Source organism: Callithrix jacchus, chromosome 13, assembly GCF_049354715.1.
Source record: "Callithrix jacchus isolate 240 chromosome 13, calJac240_pri, whole genome shotgun sequence".
Taxonomy (NCBI): domain Eukaryota; kingdom Metazoa; phylum Chordata; class Mammalia; order Primates; family Cebidae; genus Callithrix; species Callithrix jacchus.
The window spans coordinates 11,477,721-11,498,848 of NC_133514.1; the positions used below are offsets into that span (position 1 = coordinate 11,477,721).

At 49.8% G+C, this 21,128-nt stretch overlaps 1 long non-coding RNA gene across 1 annotated transcript in view; it reads left to right on the forward strand.

The window, feature by feature from the left end:
• Positions 1 to 12,997: 12,997 nt before the first annotated feature.
• LOC118146732 (uncharacterized) overlaps positions 12,998 to 21,128 on the forward strand; it is a 122,271-nt gene continuing 114,140 nt past the window's right edge. Inside the window, exon 1 of the long non-coding RNA XR_013525459.1 lies at positions 12,998 to 13,195. This is a non-coding gene — a long non-coding RNA (uncharacterized LOC118146732). The remainder of the gene's footprint in view (positions 13,196 to 21,128) is intronic.

Consider the following 21,128-nt stretch of genomic DNA (forward strand, 5'->3'; position numbering starts at 1 on the left):
AAGGAAGTCTATTTTGGGGTTAAATATTTTTTCCTTGTCTCATAATGTTATACTGGAGTCAGACTGAAAAGTAAGCTGTAATATATACAGTCACGTAAGACCCATCTGATGAGAATTTGTGTTTTGTAGGTTCCCTAGACCCCTTAGGTAGAAATTTGGGCAAGATTTAAAAAATCAGAGCTTAGTCCTCAACTTAAATAGTCTTCCCAAGCATTTAGGAATTAGAGTTTTTGTTTGTTTGTTTGTTTTTGAGACAGAGTCTTGCTTTGTTGCCAGGCTGGAGTGCGGTGGTGCAATCTCAGCTCGTTGCAATAATCTCTGCCTCCCAGGTTCAAGTGATTCTCCTGCCTCAGCCTCCTGAGTAGCTGGGACTAAAGGCGTGTACCACCACACCCAGCTAATTTTCATATTTTTAGTAGAGATGGAGTTTCACCATGTTGGCCAGGATGGTCTCAATCTCTTGACCTCATGATCTACCCGCCTCGAACTCCCAAAGTGCTGGGATTACAGGTGTGAGCTATCTTGCCCAGCCAGATTAGAGTTTTTTAGGTGGATTTGGTGGATAGGGGCTCAGAGGAGGGCAGTGCTGCTTGGTCAGTTTGGAGATGGAATCATAGGGAGTCGAAGTGAGTTTTCTTGCTGTCTTCTGTTCCTGGGTGTGATGGCAGAACTCCCTGGGCCAGATCACCGGTCTGGGTGGTGCCAGCTGATCCACAGGGTACAGGGTCTGCCACGTGTCTCAAGCACTAATGTTAGGTTTACAATAGTGATGTTACCCCCAGGAGCAATTTGGGGAGGTTCAGACTCTTGGAGCCAGAGGCCACATGACTCCTAAACTAATTTCTAATCTTGTAGCAAATTTGTTAGTCCTTCAAAGGCAGACTGGTCCCCAGGCAAGAAGGGGGTCTTTTTGGGAAAGGGCTGTTATCAATTTTGTTTCATGATTAAACCAAGAACTGAATTCCTTCTGAAAGTTGGTCTGGCCTATGCCCACTAATGAACAGGGACAGCGTAGCGGTTAGAACAAGATGGAGCTGGTTAAGTCTGATTTATTTCGCTGTCCTAATTTCCTCAGTTGTAATTTTGCAAAGGCAGTTTCACCAGCTGCAAATGCTGTTTGCTCCTCATGGCTGGAAAAGACATGGTACATTCGTCCCAGAACACTCAAGGGTGCCCAGAGAAGTCACACCCCTTGGGAAAGAAACTGCCTTGACTTCGATTATTTACAAGTTCCAGCATGAGGCTCAGGGTACAGGAACACTGGGCTATGGCAAAAGAGCTCTATTCTGAAGAAAATCCCCTCAGCTTCCAAGACGTGATGCCAGCAGTCAGAGGAACAACTGTCCCCAGTCACAGAGCTCGGCCAGACCCCCCCCAGTCAGCTGCATTTTAGGCCCGTTTGCTACCCCTGAGGTCTGTGTAGATGTCAGTGTGGACACTCACATTCTTCTGAGCTCACATCTGAGTGGCCCACACGTAAGTACAGTAAGAAGGCAGAGGAAACAGCCCATTTCAGTACCTGGAAGATGCTTCAGAAAGATTTCCCAGGAACTATCCCTGGAAACAACTGATTGCCTTGTATTATGTGTGGATGAAATGAAGACCTCAGCTTCATGAGCTGACATTTCTGCCACATCTGGGATGCTTCAGTTTGGCTTCTAGACCAGTACTCAGCCCTGGCTGCACAGGAGAGCCATAGGAGAGTTAAAACAACAACAACAGCCATCTCCACCAGAAAAAAAGAGAGAGTGAGGAATCAGCAGGGCACAGTGATGTACCTCTAGTCCCACCTACTTGGGACGCTGAGAGGGGAGGATGGCTTGGGTGCAGGAATCCGAGGCTGCACTGAGCTGCGATTGCACAAGTGCACTCCAGCCTGAGTGTCAGAGTGAGATACTGTCTCAAAAAACTACCTCCCAAAACCAAAAGGCAACAGCATCAAGCTGAAATGCAATTATCACAGAACTCTGCATTTGCACTCTTGGGCATTTATTCTAGAGAAAGGAAAAGTTATGTTCACATGAAAACCTGCACCTGAATGTTCATGGCAGCTTTCTTTGGGACAGCTCCAAACTGGAAACCATCTGGATGTTCCTTCACGGGTGAGTGGTGAAACAAAGCATGCTCCATCCGTGCCAGGGAGGTCTGTCGAGCAGCAGAGACAATGGACTCTTGTCGCACATGACAGCTTGGGAGGATCTCAAGGAAACTGCGCTGAGTGAAAGAAGCCAGTCTCAAAATTGCTCTTTGAGAATGTGTGACTCTGTCTAAATAACACTCTTGAAATATCAGCATCAGAGATGGAGAACAGATGAGTGGCTGTCTGGGGTTAGGAATGGGGATGGAGCCTGAAGGGTAACTCGAGGGATGTCATTGCCTTGTGGTCATGAAGCAGGACTTGCTATTGTCACTTGTGATGGTCACACGAATCTACACACATGAGAATATTGCGCAGAGCTATACAGACCCACATGCATGAAAACCAGTGAAATCTGAAGAAGTTAGGCCAGGGGTGGTAGTGCACGCCTCTAGTCCCAGCTACTTGAGGCTAAGACAGGAGGATTGTTTGAACCCTCAAGGCGGAAGCTGCAGAGAGCTGTGTTCGCACCACTGCACTCCAGCCTGGGTGGCAAAGTGAGACCCTGTCTCAAAAAGAAAAAAGAAATCTGAACAAGGTCTGTGGACGGTACCAATGTCACCCTCATGGTTTTGACAGTCCTGCAGTTGTGCACGGCGTTACCACTGGAGTTGAGGAAAAGACATACAAGCCTGCTGTTCATTGTTTCGCAAATTTCTGTGAATCTATAATTCCTTCCAAATAAGGAAAGACCAAAACCTCCAGCCTTCATCCCTACCTGCCGTTGAGTCCGACTGGGTCAAGCACACCCATGGAGCAAGACAAAGACCTCACACGGGAGCCACTGTTAGAGCTTTGTATCATGCACAGACACAGAGAAAAGAGTTAGGCCAAAGGTGTCATCTCCCCAGGAGCCTCCCAGGACACCGCCAAGACAGTGGCCGGATGGCTGGGAGAGGAGCTGTGGGACACCCCGTCACTAGGGAGCCAGTTCTGGGCTGCAGCAGGGTGGTTTTGTATCCTGCACCTGAACTCTACGTAGAGCATGGGAGAAGACCTGTTCTTCATCAGCCCTGGGGAGAAGGGAGGGAGGTGGAGGTGGCTGCAGAGCAGCCCCTCATGGGCTCCCATCCTGTCGCGTTCTGGGGGATCACAAGCTGTTCTGCCAAGACCCAGGTAGGCAGGTAGGCAATGCTTCCATGGAGCCTGTGTGGAGCCGCACAAGGTTGTCCAGGCACCAGGGCAGAGCAGTTCCTGTAGACCTCTGTTGGAGTGGGCCTGGGCATCAGTATTTATAAAAGCCTCCCCGATAATTCTGCAGGGAAGCTGGGCTTGAGATGTCCTGTCTAGCTTGAGAGGAGGAGGAGCCAGAGGCCTGCATTCGGCTTCTGCCTGCAGCGTGGCCCGGGCAAGTCTGCATCCTGCTGCACTTTGGTTCTTTGCCTGCGAAAGTGCGGGCCTGGCCAACCTGAAAGGGAAAGCCACTGGGTGTACGATTTGGAACCTGCTCCCTGGCCACTCCAGCACCTGCTGCTGTGAGCTGCGGCACAGCCTCCCTGTTGGCAGGAAATGCTCAGGACATGCAAAAGCCACACTCATCAACCACAGGCCCCAGTGAGGCTTTCTGCGGCCATAAGCAGGATAGTGAGAAAGGCTGGAGAAAGAGTGCACCTGCCGCCATGTGCCACAGCTGCACGCTGTGTCTGGGGCTTTCTAAAGCAACTCCTCCCTCAGACTGCGAGAGTGTTTAGCACACTCACATATGTGTGTCTAAGAGGGGAATATGATGGTTTTCACCTACACATAAAAATACATTAGAACAATGTCCCAGATCCTATTCGGCTAATCCATGTGTCCATTTAATCCCTTATCCATTCAATCCACAAACACTAAAATGTGAGTCACCATCACTGAGCTCTGCTTGCCTCAAGCTTCAGCTTCTCACTCGGGTCTGCACGTTCAGGCTGGAACTCCGGGCCTCTAGAAAGCCCCAGCGCCCTGAGTGACAGAAGCAAAAACAAACAAGAAAAAGAAAAAGAAATAAAGGCCCAGCTCCTCACTATTACATTAGGGCTTGAAATATGAGGAAGTAACCAGGGCAAAGACAAGGCTAGGGGCTTGGTGAAGACGCAGGCAGCTGGGCCCGGCATACCTAGGAAGAAAAGGGCCAGCGCATGTGCCGGTAGCCAAATCAGTGCTTGGGTTGAGCAATCACATCTGCATGCCTCTGTCAAATGTCTGCGTCTGTCCGTGGAATGCGTGGCATGTTCACAAATGTTATGTGGACATGGGCGTCCAGGGTCATGAAGGTTTAGGGAAGGCCAGGAACACTAGATGGAACAGTAGCTTATTCTGCAGAACTTTCCAGAAACTTTACTGTGCTATCTTGGTGAATCACCAAGATGAAGATGGAGGCTTTCAAGATAGAGACACAACCAGGAGTTTCCCAAACATGCATTGATAGGGTTTGGATCTGTGTCCCTGCCCAAATCCCATGTCAAATTTTAACCCCCAGTGTTGAAGGTGGGGCCTGGTGGAAGGTGACTGGCTCGTGGGGGTGGAACCTTCATGAGTGGTTTAGCACCAACACCTTCATGCTGTCTTGTGATAGAGTTCCCATGAGCGCTGGTTGTTTAAAAGTGTACAGCACCTCCCACCTCCTGCTCTTTCTTGCTCCTGCTACGGCCTTGTGAGATGTGCCTGCTTCCCCTTTGCCTTCTGCCATGATTGTAAGTTTCCTGAGGCCTCCCCAGAAGCAGTAGCTACTATGCTTCCTGTACAGCCTGCAGAGCCGTGAGCCAATTCATGCTCTTTCATTTATAAATTACGTGGTCTCAGGTAGTTCTTTATAGCAGTCGGAGAATGGACGAACACAGCCATGAACACAGAGCATCTCATGGGACCCTTGGAGGTGTTGTCTGAGGCCAATGACAAGATCTGTTGGAAGGGACAGCTGGCTCTGGGTCCCTGGAGAGGCCAGGATCATGCCAAGGGCCAGGCAGCCGGGTCAAGGGTGGTGACAGGAGGAAAAGGAGTCAGCTGGGACAGCTAGGGAGGTTTTTGTGGGATTTGCAACCAGCAGTGACCTGAAAGTGACAGGAACACATTCTGTTGACTCTAAAGGAAGAGGCAATTGCTTCTCACTGGGTTATGGAGGACTCAGGGCAACCCAGCTTAGAGTCAAGGCCAACTCTAGACAGCAGGAAAACAGGGCAGATAACTCATCTGCAGGAGACAAATATCCTGCCGAGAGGAGGAGCAGGCCTGGGGGGGGTCGCAGAGGCTTCCCTAACAGAGGCTTCTTCTAGACTCACAGCCTAGGCAGGATGGGGCCTGATCTTCCAGTCTGAATGAGAACCTTCCCTTCCATAGTTAATCCATCAACTTAGCAGTCTTAAGAAACCACAACTGGAGGAGCTGTTGGTAGAAGTCCCAGAATCCAAAGGCCGAGAACCAGGAGCTCCAACGTTCAAGGGCAAGAGAAGATGGATGTTACAGCTTGAGAAGAGAGAGAATGAATGTACCCTTCCTCTGTCTTTTTGTTCTATCCGGGTCCTCAGTGGATTGGGTGACGCCCACTGACATGAGAGGAGGAGGATCCTCCTTACTCAGTCTCCAGATTCAAATACTTCTCTCTTCTGGAAACAGCCTTGCAGACACACCCAGAAACAATGTGTTCCCAGCTATCTAAGCATCCTTTAGTCCAGACAAGTTGATACATGAAATTAACCATCACACCCTCTTTCAGCCTCTGGGCTCCAGCATGTCCCCTCTTGCTACAGGTGTTGAGCACACTGTGCCCTTTGCCTGAATGCTCCTTCCTTCATTGTTCTCCTACTTATCACGTCCTATCTTGGTTTTAAAACTGAGTACCCCCATCTTTCTAAGAACAAGAGAATGAGTTTATTATTATAATTTTTCTTTTCTCTTTTCTCCTTTTCCTCTGCTCCCACTTCCTACTTAGCTCTTTAGAAATGCAATTAGAGACTTTACCTCCCCTTCACCAGGTACTCCCTACAGGGCAAGTTCAACTAACTTTGTCCTTAACAGCTGCAGAGTGGAACTCTGTCCCACCTTGAGAGACAGGAATCCATCTACAGCTCAAAGAATCCCCAATATAAAACTCTCTCTCACCTGGAGATGCCTCGAGAGACAAAAGTCTAACCACAACTCGAAGTATGGCCAACATGAAACTTTCCCACCTGGAGAGTGTCAGTCACTTTTACAACTTAGTCCTGCCCATGAAGGTGCCAACTCGACCACCTAATAGGTAAGGGACCAAAGTGAATTACACAGACCCCTACCTGCTTGCTTCCTTCACTACATGCTGTTCATGTAAATTTTCCTCATTTTTTTGAGATGGAATTTTGCTCTTGTTGCCCAGGCTGGAGTGTAATGGTGCTATCTCATCTCACTGCAACCTCCACTTCCCAGGTTCAAGTGATTCTCCTGCCTCAGCCCCCCAAGTAGCTGGAATTATCGGTGCGTGCCACCACACCTGGCTAATTCTTTTTGTATTTTTAGTAGCAATGGGGTTTCACCATGTTGGCCAGGCTGGTGTAAAACTCCTGACCTCAGGTGATCCACCCACCTTGGCCTCCCAAAGTGCTGGGATTACAGGCGTGAGCCACCACACCTGGCCTGTCAGTTATCCTTTTAAAAGCACCTGCTTTCTGCTCTAAAAGGGAAGAAACACCCTTAAGGCAGAAAGCCTGTACTTCTCCCCCTAAACTAGCTCTGTAATAAAAATTCACTTTCTTTATTCCAAGCCTCACTCTTGTTAATTAAACTCTGCCAGTGAAGAAAAACTGAGCCTGTGTTTTGGTTACAGTTTCAATGCCATGGTCACAAGAAGACTTCTAGGGGACTGTCCAGAAACCAACTCCTCTCATCTCCATTTTCTCTCTACAAAGTCATGTTGACAAAAGAGACAAACCATAAAATCTTTGAAGAGATTTATTCTGAGCCAGATATAGGTGACCATGGCAAATGGCATAGCCCCAGCAGATCCTGAGAACATGTGCCAAGGTCATCAGGCTACAGCTCAGTTTTACACATTTTAGGAGGACAGATGACATCAATCAATACTTATAAAATGCAAATTACTTGGTAGGGAGCTTCCAGGTCATAGGTGAATTCAAAGATTTTCTAACTGGCAATTGGATGAAAGAATTAAGTTACTATCTAAAGACCTGGAATCAATAGAAGGGAGTGTCTGGGTTACAATAAGGGGTTGTGGAGACCAAGGTTTTTATTATGTAGATAAAGCCTCCAGGTAGCAAGCTTCAGAGAGCATAGATGTAAATATTTCTTATCAGACTTAAGAAGAGGACAGACTCTCTGTTAATTCTCTCCTGTATCAGGGAAAGATGTGGAAAGGGAAGAACATTCTCTACAGAATGTAGGCTTTCCTCACAAGAGACAGCTTTGTGAGGCCATTTCAAAATATGTCAAAGAGATATATTTTAGGGTAAAATGCTTCAATTTATTTCTGGGCCGGCTATCTGTCATGATGGAATCTTATTGCTACAAAGGTCTGTAAAGTCGGTCTTAATGCCTCTGTTTTAATATTAAGGCTGGTCAGCTGTGCCTGAATTCCAAAGGGAGGAGAACAGACTGAGGCATGCCTGATCCCTGCTTCCCATCATGCCCTGAACCAGTGTTTCAGGTTAACTTTGGAATGCCTTTGGCCAAAAGAAGGGGGTCCATTCTATTGGTTGGGGGACTTAGAATTTTTGACTTGCATTCATGTTTATTGCAGGTGCAATTTATGTGATTTTATAGATGAGGGAGAAGCAAAGGCATGTCTTACATGGCAGCAGATGAGAGAAAGAGAAGGGGGAAGAGTCCCTTATAAAACCATCAGATCTCGTGAGAACTCACTCACTATCATGAGAATAGCATAGAGAACTCTCCTCCCCCATGATCCAATCACCTCCCACCAGGTCCCACTCTCTACACATGGGAATTATGGGGATTACAATTCTAAGTGAGATTTGGGTGGGGACACAAAACCAAACTATATCACATCTTGGCTATTATGAATAATACAAACATGAGAGTACAAATGTCTTTTCGACATACTGATTTCATTTCCTTTGAATAGATACCCAGAAGTGGAATTGCTGGATTATATGGAAGTTCTATTTTTAGTTTCTGAGAGGCCTCTGTGCTGTTCCCCATTTTGGTTATGCTAACTTACATTCCCACCAACAGAGGACAAATATTCCCCTTTCTCCACATCCTCACCAACACTTGCTATCTTTTATCTTTTTGACAACGGTCATTCTAACAGGTGTGAGGGCATATGTCTTTGTGGTATTCATTTGCATTTCCTTGATGATTAGTGATGTTGAGACGTTTTTCATTTAGCCACTTATGTGTCTTCTTTTGAAAAATGTCCACTCAGGTCCTTTGCCCATTTTTAAATTGGGTTATTTGTCTTCTTACTGTTGAGTTGTTTGGATTTCTTACATATTTTGGGGATTAACCCCTTAAAAGATGCATGGTTTACAGATACTTTCTCCCATTCCACAGGTTGTCTCTTCACTCTGTTCTTTGTTTCCTTGGCTGTGCAGAACTTTTTAGTGTAATCACATTTGTCTAATTTTTTGCTTTTGCTGCCTGTACTTTTGGGGCCATATTTAAGCTTTGCTTTTTCAACCCAGTGCTCGGTAGATTCAATTAGGAAGATGTTTCCTGGAGGCCTCCAGCCATCCTCAGATTTGCCATGATGAACACTCCCATGATTTCACTCTCTCAAAGAATGGGATTCTTGCAAAGTACCAATCTTGAGGGCATCAGTAAGTTAGAAATGGGCTCTTTGATTTAAATCAAATAGACCCCAGCCTTTGTTCTAAGAGAAAGATGGGGAGCTTCCTCATAACCGGTAGCTTCCAATATTCTTTATTCTAAGCATGAAGACACTTCCCTTTGCACAACTGCACATTTACTGAGGCAAGGCAGGAAATGGTGCCCCTTTCCCCAGTAACTTCCAGCAGGTTCAACACCCGGCTGCTATGTATTGCCGTTATCCAAATGGGCGGTGGTTCTGTCGTTTAACTGCCTCTTTGGGCAGGAATATTTGAAAGCAGGGATTTTGCAAAGGTTCTGCTTTTGGAAGAGTTTGTTGGTTCCCATTAAATAGGCAGACAGAAAGCACAGGGAATCTGGAGGTGCTTTACAGTGAGGACAGCATGGGGCCTGACACAGGACAGAGAGGAGTGCAATTTTTTCTGTGCCCCCTAAAAGGATGCGGTGGGGGGACTTCTGCTGATCACCAAGTGCTCTCAGGGCCAGTGCAGATGGAGAGACATGGTTCCATTGTTATCAGCTGTTCCCTCCAGCCCCCCTCATTGGCACGTTGGTCACTGTTGCCAGGGTTAGGAGGGGAAGCCCCTTTGTGGGGTGCCCCCACGTTGCACAAGGTGACCCTGCAGAGCATGTAGTCACAGGGAAGCTGGCCCTCCACCTGCTGGGATTTGTGGGCTCAGTTCAGGCCTCCACCTGTGCTGCGCCCCCCGGCCTGCGATGCTGCCGGTTACCCTGCCTTCCCCGGCCGAGTTCGAGCTCCCTGAGACAGCAACCAGGCACTGCCTGTCTTTGTGTTTCCCAGCACAAAGGAAAGAACTGAACACTCAACTCTGATTCAATAACAGGAAGAATAAGTGAATGAATGAGTGAGTGCATTTTAAAGCCAAGGGTGTTTCTGCCTCACACGGTCATTGTCTTAGAAGAAAAGAAGGCAAATAAGGAGATCAGTAAGAAGCCCTGTGTGCCTAATTGCTTCCGGTGCCTTTCGACCTTCAGCCATGAAGCATGACCTTTATTGCTCGTTGAGCACAGACAGCTTTTAAAGGATATCCTTCCACTGCCCTCTCAGAAGGAAGGGGCCTTGGAAAGTGCTCAAAGCCCCCCACTTGCGGGACCTTCTGAGGATGCTATGAATGACAATACAGTAAGAGAAGGTGGCGGCAACAGGGGATTTTGACGTGGTCCTGCAGGAAGGCTAGGTCTGTGTCAGCTGCTGGGGCAGAAAAAAGTCTTAGTGAGAGTAATTGATTTATTCAGTATCATTTGAAAGTGAAAGAAGACAGGATAGCTATCCTCCCTCCAGCTTTCCGTTCACCCTGTACAGATGTGTTTGTGCTCATGCACACACACATGCTCACATGCACACACACAGACGCCATGTCTTTTGCACACACATCATGTGATTAACACAGGTATTGAATGGAAAGCTACATGTTCAGAAGAAGTTGATACAGCAAAAGCCCAGGTAACATAGCCCAGGGTAACACAGTTGTCATCAAGTATTCTCTCGGGCAGGCAGGGAGGAGAGGGGAAGGCTGCTTGGGAAACTGCAGGCAGTAGGTCTCAGAAGCAGGGAGGCAGAGATTGGGTTCCTGTGCCCCAATTATCTCCAGTAAAGCCAACAAAATGGCATCAGCTGGGAGTGTTCTGGAGTTGGCATCTGTCTTGGAAGTCCCCTCAAGAGTTCCAGAAATTCTTGATGTTTAAGGCATAGCAGTCAACTGCCACCAGGTGATGACACAGCAGAGCCAGGGCTGAGACTGACCTGTGGGCCTGGGGATGTGAGACTGGTCTGACGGCTGCACAGGCTCGGCCCCTCCATTGAGTTGGCCATAACCAGCCTTGCATTTCAGGAGCTGGGAGTTCTGGACCCCCACTTACATGTTATGTGGCTCACTAGGTGATTCTCTGTGGATAACAATGGCTTGGATAGCTACATTCCCTTGTGGACGAGCATGGTGGCTCACACCTGTAATCCCAGCACTTTGGGAGGATGAGGTGGGTGGATCACCTCAGATCAGGAGTTTGAGACCAGCCTGGCCAACATGGAGAAACTGTCTCTCCTAAAAATACAAAAATTAGCTAGGTGTGGTGGCAGGCACCTGTAATTCCAGCTACTTGCAGGAGAATCGCTGGAACCTAGGAGGCGGAGGATGCAGTGAGCTGAGATTTTGCCACTGTACTCCAGCCTGAGTGACAGAGTGAGACTCCATCTGAAAAATAAAAAATAGACATGCTTTATGAACTATCAATGCTTCTCTATCTCAAGACTGAGAGCCAGGCTGGGAAAGGGGTCTTACCTCCACGGTGCAGGTAAGAAAATTGCAGCTTAGAGAAATGACAGAGCCAGGAGCTGCCAGCTGTGTCTGCGCTGTGTCTTGGCCTTCTCCAGAGGCCATGAAACACTCTTTCTCCAAAGTCCAGGAGGAGAGACACAGCCGAAAGGGGGCACTGAGAGTTGTGGAACTGAGATCAGGAAGCCTCTGCCTGGCACCTTAACATGGCCACTGAACAGTGGGAGGGCTGAGCTCCTGGGGCCTTGTTTCGCATCTTAGAACCAAGGGCTTTACTTGATGATCTGTGGGGTCCCATTGCTGGCATATTTGGCAGGGCTTGGTGAGCCTGTGTGTGACCCCCAGAGTGCTGGACACAAGCTGGATGTAGGCTGGATACAGGCTTAGCCTTGAACCCAGTCCACATCCCAACATTCCCATGCCCCATCCACCCTCTGAAATCCCATCGGCCTCGGGCCCTCCCATCCCCTCAGGCTGCCCCCCTAGACTTCTGCAACCACCTCCCACGTCGGTGCTGGGTCTGCAGCTCTCCCCTCACCCCCACTTCCCACACCAGCATGTCTGGGATTGGATCACACCTCTCCTGCTCAAACCTCTCCGGTGGCTCTCTGGCCATGGCCGGTGCAGGGACCTTTCAGAGGCGAAAAGGACAGTACCCAGCTCCACCCCTCATCAGCCCCACCTCTGTCCTGGCACTTATTATGGTGAGGTGACTGTCTGTCTACTCCAATCTCCCCCTCAAGGCCAGGGTAAGTGAATGTTTTCTGTCAAGGGTTAGGTGGTGGCAAATGCTCCAGGACCCAGGGGCCACCCAGCCTTGGTTGCACCAATTGAGCTATGCCTGTATCTACAGAAGCATCCACAGACCAGATGCCAGGGAACAGGCATGGCTGCGTTACAATAAGACAACACACAGTGGGCTCAATCAACCGGGAGGGCTGCCTGGAGGGGGCATGGGGCATGGGAGCCCTGTGGCTGCCCTGTGGCTCCAAGTCTGAGGGTTTGGAGCCGTGGGTGCCTCGGGCTGCCGGGTCTGGTCTGTGCCTGGGCTTCTGCCCCAACAGCTCCTCACCTGGCTCCTCCAAAGGTGAGGAGGAGATTTTGCCCCCCTTCCAGGCAGGGGGAAGGGCAGGGGCTGAACTGTTGGCCCCGATTCCTGCCTCACTGTGTTCAAAGGGAAGGGCCCAAAGTGAACCCAGCCCCAGAGTGAGGGAAACTGCCTCCCAGCTCCCAGGACCCCCGGGAGTCCCGCGGTGCCAAGGCTCATCCGATGCAATGTCTGGGTCCAGGGCCCCACCTTGAGAGCCCAGCAGGGTGGCAGCCACAGGGTGGATGGGTGGGTACAGCCGCTCCTGGAAGGCTCCAGCCAGCTGTCAGGAAACCTCTGCTTTCCCTCCCCTTCCAGGCTGTGTCCCTCACCCCTGGCTCCGTGTCCCCACCTCCTCAACCCCGCCAGGGTCTCCAGCCCTGACCAAGCACAGAGACACCGCAACCCTCGTGTCTGGTCTGGAGTCACTCTGCCACCTTGAGGCGACATCTGGGAACTGCACCCATGGCCGCCAGGCCCACCTGAGCGCGGGCTGCCTGCGCCCCTCTCCAAAGCTGCCTCAGGAAGCCTGTTCATTCTGCAGAGCTCTGGGAAGCTCTGTTCTGGACCGGCCTAGAGACCACCCCGACCGCCCCGAGACGCCCCTTTCACACGGAGCAGTCCTGTCCTGCACCTCCCGTCCTCCAGGCTCTCAGCTGGGCCTCCCCTGAGAGCTGCTGTAGGAACCAGCCCCCGTCTGCCCACGCTCCTCCTTCCGTGTTCTCTGTCATCATCTGCACCTGCCAGGATCAGCCACAGCTGTGTGTTTACGGTTCTGTTCCCCTAGAGCGTCGGCTTCTGAGGGCATGACATGCTGTTCCCTGCTCTTCCCTGTGACTGGAACAGCAACGGCACATATTCTCAGCAAATGTTTGATGAGTGAACGAGCAACAGCAAGTCCGCGACAGTTCACCAAGACTGAGGGTAGGTGGGAAGGGGAGACGGGGAGAGAAGGGGACGGGGAGAGAAGGGAAGGGGGAGAGAAGGGGAGGGGGAGAGAAGGGGAGGGGGAGAGAAGGGAAGGGGGAGAGAAGGGGACGGGGAGGAAGGGAAGGAAAGAAAAGGAGAGAAAGGGAGTGGGAAGGGAAGGGAAACCATCTTGGGGCTTTGAGCCTGGGTGGTGCCTGCTGAAGGGGGTGGGCAGGAGGAGCAGGGCCCCGGGAGGCCCAGGCATGGAGCGAGGCAGCTGCAGAGTTGGAAAGAGGAAGGCAGGGGCTGAGGCTGAGGGCCCTGGGAATCTGGCACATTCCAGGGTTCAGAAAGGTGAGCTTGGGGTCCACTTCTGGGGAGTGTGGGATGGGGATGAGTCTAGAAGCAGCTCTGCAAAACAGTGCAGGCTTGCAGGCCACCGGAAGCTCAGAGGGGAGAGAAAGGACCTGGGCGCTCGGGGAGGTGGGGGCATTGTTGGAGGCCCGGTGTTTGGGTGAGGGCTGATGGCCCACAGCTGGCACATGCCTGGACCACAGTGCCGGCCCCTCATGCTCACTCTGGGAAGATTGTTAGGAGGAAAGTTGTCTTCTCAGGGGAGGAACAAGGACGGTGGGAATTGTGGAGCTATATACATGGGGGAGGGGGGTGACTTCAGGGGCTGAGATGTGTGACTTGAGGGTATCACACATGAAGCCAGAGCCTGGACTTGCAGCCTGCATGCCACCATCTGCTGGGCCACAGCCAGGCCGACGTGGCTCTGCATAGGATTCTGTACTCTTGGTCATAGCGGAGGGCTGGGCCAGGCACGGTGGCTCACACCTGTAAACCCAGCACCTTGAGAGGCTAAGGTGGGAGGATCACTTGAGCCCAGGAGTGCAGGTCAGGCTGGAAACACACGGGGACCCTGCATCTACAACAAATAATGAGCTGGGTGTGGTTGCATGCTCCCGTGTTCCCAGCTACTCAGGAGGCTGAGGTGGGAGGATCACCTGAGCCTGGCAGGGAGAGGCTTCAGTGAGCCGTGATCGGGCCACTTCACTTCTGCCTGGGCAACAGAGTAAGACTCTGTTTTTGTTTTAAAAAAGCAGAGGGCTGCCTGTAAGTATTGAGTTCTCCATGTGTGACCAGGAGGGCTTCCTGGAGGGGGCAATGGGAGCACCGTGGCTGCCCTGTGGATCCAAGTCTAAGGCTTTGGAGCTCGCAGAGGCTGGGTCAACAGAGTGTATGTTGTTTTCTGACGCTGGATGCCCTGTTATTGCAGAGGCATTCAAGCTGCCGGGATTGATGAAGAATGTCGAGGGGACTTGACCCTGTTGCAGGGAGGAACTTGGTGGTGAGACAGGGAACTGGGTAGCCCGAGGGTTCTAAGGGTCTGAGGCCACCCCGGGGTCTTGTGGCTCAGCTTTCCCTGGCGCCGTTTCGTTTACTGAGTGTTCAGTGCTTGGCAGGCTTCGCTCGTGGCTTTCTCTGCATCGTCACAGCCTCAGTAGCCTTACCCTGTCCATGAAATGATTCTCACTTTACAGGCCAGGGACCTGGGTCTTCGAGGCTCATGTTCTCAGGACTAAGCTTTGAGCCATGGCCAGCTTCATTCTGGGCTTGACCTGGTTACCATGGCTCTGCTCAGGGGAGCCTCGTTCCTCCCGGCGTAAGTGACACCAAGGCCTGGCTTTGCTCCTTGGACCTCAGATGGGCGCTGCCTTCCTCTCCCCATCTGTGCCCGGCAGCTGCTCACGCAGCATCTGAGTCTCGGGGTAATCTGGGGATAGTGCTCTGGCAAGAAGCTCTGCAGGGAGGGCCCAGCATTCACACGTAAGCAAAGAGCAATAAGCCGGGAACTGAAGATAGAAGGTGCCTCTTACTGGGCGGGTTCTGATGTAAAAATGCACAGCCGAGAATTAAACAGGCCCTTTGCGTTGCAGAGGAGCGGGACCCAATCAAGCTATTCTGGGCACTGAGAAGCTTGGGGAGTTCTTACTGCTCAAAACAATGAATAACACATCAGTGTCTACAGTCTCAATTCCAACGATGCTTCATGAGCCACACCAAAAGCTTCATTCCAATTGAATCCCTATTCTGAGGTGATCCTCCTATACCTTAGAGAACCTGGGCTTGGTAGCCAGGTGGCCTCTATTTCTTGGTGATTAAAGTCTGGGCCTTCTAGGGAACTGCTTCTGGAATTGCGGAGCAGAGAGAACTGCTGGTCTGCAAACAACTTGTTACTGGCCCGTGAAGAGATAAGCATAGAAATGGAGAGTAAATGCTTAGAAACCTTCACAGCAGCTTCACAAAGTTCACCGGGTTATGTGGGTTGACTGTAATTATAAAGTTTGCAGCCTGAGCAACATTGGGACCCCATCTCTACCTAAAATACAATTAGCAGGCATGATGGTGCACACCTGTGGTCCTAGCCACTTAGAAGGCTGAGACAAGAGGGTCACCTGAGCCTGGGTGGCTGCGGCTGCAGTGACTGATGACTGCACCAGGGTCCTCCAGCCTGGGTGATAGAGTGAGATCCTGTCACACACACACACAAAAAAAATAGTGTGGGCTGCATTTCATTTTATGTGTTCATTTTCTATTTCATTTTTCGAATAGTTCAATTTTATGCTTTATGAAAGTGTTGGTTTGAAATAAGTTGGAAATTTCAAACAAAGCAAAACCAAAAGCCCGGGTCTTTTTCTCACAGATGGCCGAGAAGCGTGGGTCCAGGCCACCGGGTCCTGTTTGTTGAGGCTGGGTTGACAGAGTGCACGGTCAGTTCTCTGACCCTGGGTGCCCCATTGCTGCAGAGCAACAGGCAGTGGTAGAAGCACTTGGAAGGGAAGACTGTGCTGACGAAAAGAGTCAGACTCTGTACAATATTTGAAGAGATGTATTCTGACCTAAACATGAGGACCATGACCCATGACACAGCTCCGGGAGGTCCTGAGAACATGTGCCCAAGGTTGCCAGGATACAACTCGTTTTTATGCATTTTAGGGAGATGTAAGACGTCGATCAATACATGTAAGATAGTTCAATCCACAAAGATGGGACAACTTGAAGCTGCGGGGGAGGGATGTTTACAGGTCCTGGGTAGATTCAAAGATTTTCTGATTGGCAGTTGGTTGGAAGACTTAAGACCCGGAATCAATAGAAAAGAGTGTCTGGGTTACGATAAGGAGTTGTGGAGACCGAGGTTTTTATTACGCAGATGAAACCTCCAGGTAGCAGACTTCAGAGAGGATAGATTGTAAATGTTTATCGGACTTAAAAAGGTGCCAGACTTTTAATTTTCTCCTGGATCAGGGAAAATATCTGGAAAGGGAAGAGGATTCTCCACAGAATGTTTTCCCCACAAGACACAGCTTTGCCGGGCCATTTCAAAATATGTCAAAGAAATTTATTTTGGGGGAAAAATGCGTTGATTTCTTTCAGAGCCTGCTATCTGTCATGTGATGTGTCTTACTGCTAGAAAGACTCGGGTTGGCCGATCTGAATGTCTCCATTTTAATGTTAGAGCTCATTAGTGGTGTCTGAATTCCAAAAGGAGGAGGAGGAGGAGGAGGAGGAGGGCATAATGAGGCACGCCTCATTCCTGCTCCCATCATGGCCTGAACTAATGTTTCAGGTTAACTTTGGAAGGCCCTTTGTTGAGAGAAGGGGTCCATTCAGCTGGTTGGGAGGCTTAGAATTTTATTTTTGGTTTACCAGCACACACATGATTCATACAAGGCTCTCTGTGCCAGGCACTGTGCTGGGCTCTGGCTGTGTGATCCTTTGGCTCATGACCACAGCTCACCTTCCTGGAGCCACAGTCCCCTCCTGAAGTTTGCAGACCAGTGACTAAGTCAGGACAACCCTGACCTTGCCACAAAGTAGCTGGGTAACTGGACAAATCGCTGACCTCTGTGGGTTTCAAGTTCCTCACTTGTAAAATGAAAGGTCTGGGCCAGACCACTCCTAAGGGTATTTACAGTTCTTTCATTCTATGACTCCATCCCTGGATCTGGTAACTACTGAGATGCCAACTTTTTTTTTTTTTGAGACGGAGTTTCGCTCTTGTTGCCCAGGCTGGAGTGCAATGGCGCGATCTCGGCTCACTGCAACCTCTGCCTCCTGGGTTCAGGCAATTCTCCTGCCTCAGCCTCCTGAGTAGCTGGGATTACAGGCACGCGCCACCATACCCAGCTAATTTTTTGTATTTTTAGTAGAGATGGGGTTTCACCATGTCGACCAGGATGGCCTCGATCTCTTGACCTCGTGATCCACCCACCTCGGCCTCCCAAAGTGCTGGGATTACAGGCTTGAGCCACCACGCCCAGCCCTGAGATGCCAACTTTACAATAATAAGATCAAGGCCAGATTTCTAGATAAGTTCTCATAGCATGTTGGAGATAGTTTCTTAATTCAGAGCATGAAAGAGTCACAGATGTCCAACACTCATATCTTTTTACAACCTTTTTAAGGTTTAAATTAATACCGTAAACTGAGTGTGTCTGAAATGTGTAGTGTAGTGAGAGTTTTGACCTATGCATTCACCCGTGAAGCCATCATCTCAACAAAAGTACAGAACCTTCCCATCAGTTTCCCAAAATTCTCTTGCATTCCTTCACGATCCGTTCCCCCTTCCACTGTCTCTACTGACCATCCAGAGAAACCACAGCCATAGGCGGGATCAGGGAGGATGGAAGACCTTGTTGCTCTTGCTGGGAGAAATGGAAACTAAGTTGCTATGGTTGGAGGCATTCCTGGGTGAAGGCAGGAGGCTGAACGAATCCTCTGAATCCACAGAGGACATAAAAGGAACAAGAGACTGAGGGCTAAGAATGAAAGGATGAATATCTCCAACCAGAGAAAGGAAGAAGAGGAGACAGAGAAGACTGAAAAGGACCCTGAATTGTATTTGGCTTTTGTGATGCTGGCCAGAAAAATGGGTATGCAGGCGGACTCGGGAAAAATAAAACACAGCTGACCCTGGGACAATGTGGGAGGGAGGAGTCTGCGCAGCCACGGGCCCCTGCTGAAGGAGACTTCAGCTGTTTCATGGATGTGAGTTATTCACTGTATTGACTGCTGCCTTCTGTGTTCCCAGTGAAGAACCTCACTGTTCTTCAAGAGGTACACAAAAAGACTTTCCTTCTATAACAGGCAGAGGTGCACTTCAACATTCTTTGCAAATGTAAAATTGAGGATTTCTACTGTGTAAGGATGCTTAGAGTTCTCTAGAGATTCTTTTTCACGTCCCCTGCTGCAGGAGGTCATCTTTAAGGAGACGTTCAGGCTACTCTCAGATTGCCCATCACAAAACTATTGTAACGACTCACCCTTTATTCTTTTTGTTTTGTTTTGAGATGGAGTCTTGCTCAGGCTGGAGTGCAGTGGTGTGATCTCGGCTCACTGCAACCTCCACCTTTGGGGTTCAAGGGATTCTCCTGCCTCAGCCTCCCAAGTAGTGGGGACTACAGGTGCGCACCACCATGCCCAGCTAATTTTTTTGTATTTTTAGTAGAGATGGGGTTTCACCATGTTAGCCAGGATGGCCTTGATCTCCTGACCTCGTGATCCACCCATCTCAGCCTTCTAGAGTGCTGGGATTACAGGCGTGAGCCACCACACCTGGCCTCACCCCTTATTCTTAAATACAAAACATTAACGTCAGCAATTATCCATTAAGCTAGAGGTTTTCAAACTTTCCCAGTTCACGAACCCTCAGTGTCTTAGCCCTTTTTTTCTCATGGTGCTTCTAGGCCAAAAGAAATACGTAAAAATTGCATTTATTAAGTTGTTAGGTTTAAACATCTTAGTAGTAGTGGTCAGCTCCATGTCCAGCAGACATTGTTGATTCCCTTGATGTCCAACAGATGTCTCTGTGTGTCTGTCTTGTCCCCATGCATCTGCACTGGGGCACCACAGTGCAGTTTAGACAGTGCAGCTCTAGGTGTGAAAACTCTGTTGGGACACACTTGATAATCCTGTAGCCTGACTAATCACAATGAATGGATAATGTTTAAACCGACAATTTCCATATCATGACAAAGCATTGCATTCACCGGTGAAACAGCGAGGTGCAGTGGCTCACGCCTGTAATCCTAGCACTTTGGGAGGCCATGGCGGGAGGATTACTTGAGTCCCAGAGTTTGAGACCAGCCTGGGCAACATAGTGAGACCCCCATCTCTATAAAAAAAAGTTTTTAAAAATGAGCCAGGTGTGGTGATGTGCGCCTGTAGTCCCAGCTGTTAGAGGCTGAGTTGGGAGGATGGCCTGAGATCTAGGTGGCAATGAGCTGTCATGCCAATGTTCTCCAGCCTGGGAGAGAATGAGACCACGTCCCAAAAAAGAAAACTCAAATAGCGACATTGCTTCCACCTCATTATCTAAGAAGCCCCTTCATGGTATAGAAGCTCTTCCCCACTATTAGTCAGGGTTCTCCAGAAAAAACAGAACTAATAGGAGAGACAGATGGTAGATAGACAGGTAGATAGACAGACAGATAGATAGAGATAGTTGATACAGAGATGAGATATATAGATATAGATGATATAAATATAGAGATATAGAGATAGAGATGAAGCTGTTTATTTTAAGGAATTGGCTCTCCTGATTACAGAGACTGGCGAGCCCAAAACTGGGGTGTGGCATGTCAGGCTCGAGACACAGCAGAGCCGATGGTGCAGCTCTGGTTTAGAGGCCGGCAGGCAGAGCCCCGGAAGAGCTCACCATGCAGACGAAGTCTGAAGGTGCGCTGCTGAGGGATTCCCTCTTGTGCAGGGAGGCCAATCTGTTTTGTTCTATTCAGGCCTTCAGCGGATTGGATGAGGCCCACCCCATGATGGAGGGTGATCTGCTTCTTCAAAGTTTACCAATTTAAACACTAATCTCATTCAAAGATTCCCTCCAAGTTGGCATGTAAGAGGGGCCACCAGACTCCCCAGCAGCCTTCACATGAGTGGTACCTTCAACATGCACCCTACCATCTTTGCAGTCCCAGGAGGGAGATAGTCTCGTTCCTGATAACTCCAGCAGAAGTCTTGGTCTCGCTCTTATGACCCATAAATCCCACAGCCCATTGCTGCTCCCATCCCTATGGCCAAAAGCAATGTCCTCGTAGGCCAGGCTCGAGTCCTACGCCCACCCCAGGCTCCAGCAAAGGGCCAGCCATCCAGAACTATGCATATTGGAGAGTGAATGAAAAGAAGGGCCCACACACAGAAGTCAGAGTGCAGTGAGCAGGAAGGTGGAGTGGACACTGGTGACGTCCTGAGATGGCCATTCTGGCTGGCTGCACTCCACTGGGCCTACCTGAGCCCCAGGCTCTCAGGACCTTCTGAAAAATGACTTCTAGAGATTGTAGCTGTAGGACTGCCGGAGGAGCAGGGTTAGAGTGGGGAAAGGAGATCTAGGAAGCCTTTTTTCACAATCTCTTTCTCCAGAGCCCTCACCCAGGCTGTAGGTCACAAGGAAAAGCCCAAGCTTCCCTGTAAAGATTTGCATTTCCTGAAGTGCCCCTGCATCTTTGGTGGTGGCCCAGGAAATTTGAATCTGGAGGAAAGAGGCATGTGACAGCACTGGGTCTACATGAGCAGAAGACAGGAGCCCGTTCTCAAAGGGTTTCTCATGAATGGTGGCCCACCCCACACCAGCCCGACAAGCTGCATGCTGCAGGGTGGGGGAGTCCTCCCTGGTGCAGATGTGCCATTCCACCTACTGGTGGAACACAGCAGGGCTGAGCCATGGAGGGAAATCAGCTGAAAGAAGACGCAAGAGCCTCTGAGCATGAAGGAGAGAGCAAGTGGGGAGCACCATCAGCTTGGCTCCAGGATGAGCCAGAAGATAGACCTGGTGACAGCTTGAGAGGTGAGGGAAAGGGGAGCCTAGGCCTGCCTGCTCCAAAAGGGAGAAGGCCCAGCGTAGGGAACAGAAGAAAGGTGATTTTGAAAAGTG